This window comes from Eriocheir sinensis, unplaced genomic scaffold, assembly GCF_024679095.1.
Source record: "Eriocheir sinensis breed Jianghai 21 unplaced genomic scaffold, ASM2467909v1 Scaffold138, whole genome shotgun sequence".
NCBI classification, from domain to species: Eukaryota; Metazoa; Arthropoda; class Malacostraca; order Decapoda; family Varunidae; genus Eriocheir; species Eriocheir sinensis.
The window spans coordinates 242,206-245,916 of record NW_026110717.1 but is presented as its reverse complement, the minus strand read 5'-3'; the positions used below and the strand labels follow the sequence as shown (position 1 = coordinate 245,916).

General features: G+C 44.9%; 1 long non-coding RNA gene across 1 annotated transcript; it reads right to left on the bottom strand.

The window, feature by feature from the left end:
* Positions 1 to 272: 272 nt before the first annotated feature.
* On the bottom strand, positions 273 to 3,394 carry LOC126989935 (uncharacterized). The gene is made up of 5 exons (XR_007743893.1): positions 3,265 to 3,394; positions 2,213 to 2,289; positions 1,373 to 1,586; positions 760 to 836; positions 273 to 662 (listed from the first exon to the last, which is right to left on the bottom strand). It is a non-coding gene; the product is annotated as an uncharacterized LOC126989935 (long non-coding RNA).
* Positions 3,395 to 3,711: the final 317 nt, after the last annotated feature.

Here is a 3,711-nt window from a genome sequence, read left to right as displayed (position 1 = left end):
GTAAGAAAGTAACTAAAGAATCAGATAGACAAAGGGGACTAGTGCATTGGCTTGTATTGCTTGTAGATACAACCGGAGCTGATAGTTTAGGTCTTGGCATGTGACAGAGCTTGGAAACATGGCACTGAATTCTCGGCCTTTGCAACTCCTTAAAGATGTATAGAAAGTAATCCTAGAGCAGTATCGTTAGGAGTTAAGGCTCTGATGATAAAGGGGACAGGATATCCTACCTTCCTGAAGGACTCTACGCTAGTACTTGCCTCCATCAAAACTTTTAAGGATTGCTTCTATTTTATTTGCAGCATAATTCTGAACAGCTGGTACACACATATTGCGAGCTGATCATACATAGAATTTCGAAAGTCAAAATTCATGTCTGCTGAAATGTTAAGTTTTCTGTAATATCTCTATTTACGTTTGTGCATTTATTTTTTATTTTTTTTCTTTGCAGAAGGGTGCTCTGGCATCAAGCCCAAGAAGAAGGAGAATTGAATACTCTTCAGAGGATCAGCGTGCACGGCGCACGTGCAGGAAGTCCGTGCATGAAGGTGAGGCGGGTCAGGTCAAGGGTAGGTCAGGGCAGGGTCAGTCCTCGGTCAGGGCGGCGGTCGTGCAGGCGGTGGCGGTGGCTCAGGGTCACAGTTTCACCCCTCATTGTGAGGCTAAGGGAAGAGAGGGCGGGAATCACTCAAAAGTAGGTAACTAGTATGAACACACACACACACACACACACACACACACACACACACGACTACTCACCCTTGGAACACAGCAGATGCAGTCATCAGTGCCGCAATTGCCTGGCCTATGATGACGATATCCCGCTGGACATTGATCTGTGGAAAGTATTCCAGTTGGTATACATATTGTATATCATTATTAATCTGGTGATGTTCAATTAAGAACAAGGGAATGGTAGTGGTAATTCGGATTTAGTAAGGTAAGCATGAGGTAAGCAAAGTTAATTCAAAGCACAGTGAAGAAGGATTCGATCGTCTGATGAGTTGACGACCAAGGCAAACTTAGCTTGGAGAGTTTGAATTCGCCAGGGCGCCTCTTTGCAATCAGCCACCGACGAGGGCACATCTTCAGACCTGCGCTCCTACTTTGTTATTATCTTGAGAAGCATATTGAACAGAAAGGCCAAGAGCAAACAAAAATTACCAGTCCCAGTCCCTTAACCACAAGGCAGCCCTTGGAACCCACGTCGTATCCCATCAGTCATCTTGCCTGGGACTTGAACGACTCATACCGCAACCCACATCTCCCTATGCTCGGAAATTCTGCAGAGCTAATTGCATGATTAGTGCTGTACAATTCTATGTCTTAGCCTGAGGTATAGGAACTAGGGAGTTCAACAGACATAACTCACCGTGAGGATTGCGTGACAGTCCAGGTAGCTGAGTTGGGTTGACGCATATCCCATTCTTACGGGCACACAAATTGTCTGGCTCACAGGTCTTGCAACATGTGCAGGAACCACAGTCATCATCTGTTATGTATTCACTTCCACCGCTGCACACAGTAGCATCATTAACGCACTCCCCCGGGTTGGAGCCATCAAGACAGGAGCCGATTTGAGTGCACTGTTGAGGGGAGAAGGGTGGGGGGAAGGGGAGTTAAGCAAGTTGAGAACGGAAGGGAAGGTATTGAGCTAGGAATAGGCAAGGGCAATAATTGTCAGTCCATACAAAGCAACTCTTGAAAGCCATCCACAAGTTATCATACTCGTAAGTCTTTTATCCACATGTTTCTCTAAGCTCTGAGAAGCTCTGTCGTATTCACACCACCAAGACTTTATTAAATCATTCTCCTGTTTGTTTATGACCCAGTCTTTGCTGATCTCATTCTCAACCAACAAAATAGCACAAAAAAGTTATCTAATATTTCCGAGTTGGATTATTCTAGGCTTATAATTATATTTATCAATTGTTGAATATATAGGTGAGAGAATAAACTACATTGCCTTGTATATCACCAGGGAAAGTATGCCATGAAACAACTTTGGGTGTATCTTTTAGTATAAAAGTATCCTTGACATCCCGCCTTGCATTTGGAAAAAGTAATGGTTGATAACAGAAGATGTAGAAAGTGTCCCGCTTCAAATACCGTCAAAACTGAACTCTGAACTGAAGAAAGCCTAGTAATGTAATATAAGCAAAGTTAAAGTGCGTGACTCCTACAGGCGCCTGCGTGCTGGCGTTATACTTACTGATCCACTTTGGGACTGACAGACGTCCAGAGCCAGCAGTGTCAGCAGTCCTACTATAAGCGCAGTCCTCATCGTGGCTTATGGTTGCGGAGAGAAACAGAAACAGTGGTTGACAATGTGGTATTCGTAGTGCAGCTACATAAAAAAGTTAGGACATGCATCTCATGTGTGGGGGGGCTCCACTCACACAGCTCTTCTGGACAGAGTGGAGGCTAAGGCTCTTCGTCTCATCAGCTCTCCTCCTCATACTGATAGTCTTCTACCTCTTAAATTCCGCCGCAATGTTGCCTCTCTTTCTATCTTCTATCGATATTTTCACGCTGGCTGCTCTTCTGAACTTGCTAACTGCATGCCTCCCCCTACTCCCTCCTACTCATGCTCATCCCTATACTGTCCAAACCCCGTATGCAAGAGTTAACCAGCATCTTCACTCTTTCATCCCTCACGCTGGTAAACTCTGGAACACTCTTCCTTCATCTGTATTTCCTCCTGCCTACGACTTAAACTCTTTCAAGAGGAGGGTATCAGGACACCTCTCCTCCTGAAACTGACCTATCTTTCGGCCACCTCTTTGGATTCTTTTTAGGAGCAGTGAGTAGCGGGCTTTTTTTTTTTATTAATGTTTGCTTTTTGTGTGCCCTTGAACTGTCTCCTTTGCTGTAAAAAAAAAAAAAAAAAAAATGGATACAAGGCAGATAAAAGGTTCAATGAACAGATGAAAAGAATAGCTTGGCACGAAAGGTTGTACTGATTAGGTGAACAGGAGTAGCGAAAAGGTTGTACTGATTAGGTGAACAGGAGTAGCGAAACGAATTTAGTGGTCATGTGGTTAGAGCAACTGAAGGAACTTAAGCCTAGAGGGGAGGATGGCAGTTTTTTGGAATGCCTTTTTCTTTTTTACGTTAAACCACAGCACCTGCACAGACGCTCCTGATGGGGCGTGTTGGACGGGCAAGACTGTGATAAGTCCTCAGGCTCAGCGCTTACCTTGCTGATCAGACCTTTTGCTTTCCAACTTTTTTTTTTGTGTGTGTAGGTTCTTGCGGCCTCACCTGGTGTCGGTAATCTCTGCGGTGACAGGCAAACAGACAGACAGAGCTGGTGGTCGTACTGCAGTGGGCGGGCGTGGTCGTGGCGGAGTCGCAGGCCGCAGCAGCAGTGTGGCTGTCCTGGCGGAGTCGCTCTTTAAATACCTGCACGTGGGGCGGAGCGCGGCGCGGCGCGGCCACCTGCAGGCTGCCTCACAAGTGTGTGGGCTTTTTTTTCTATATTTAATTAGGTATTTATTTATGTTATTTCCATTTTATTTATATTCATTTTCATTGTTATTATTTTTAATTATTTTTATTATATGTACTTTTTTTTGTGTTGAGTCAAAACAAATTTGGCAACTTACACTACAGCTGCGCGTGGCCTCGGTGTTCATCTCCGTCACATTGGCCAATGAGCATGGCGGGTAGTAACCCATTACCCCAGAACAGGGCCATTGTGACATCCGG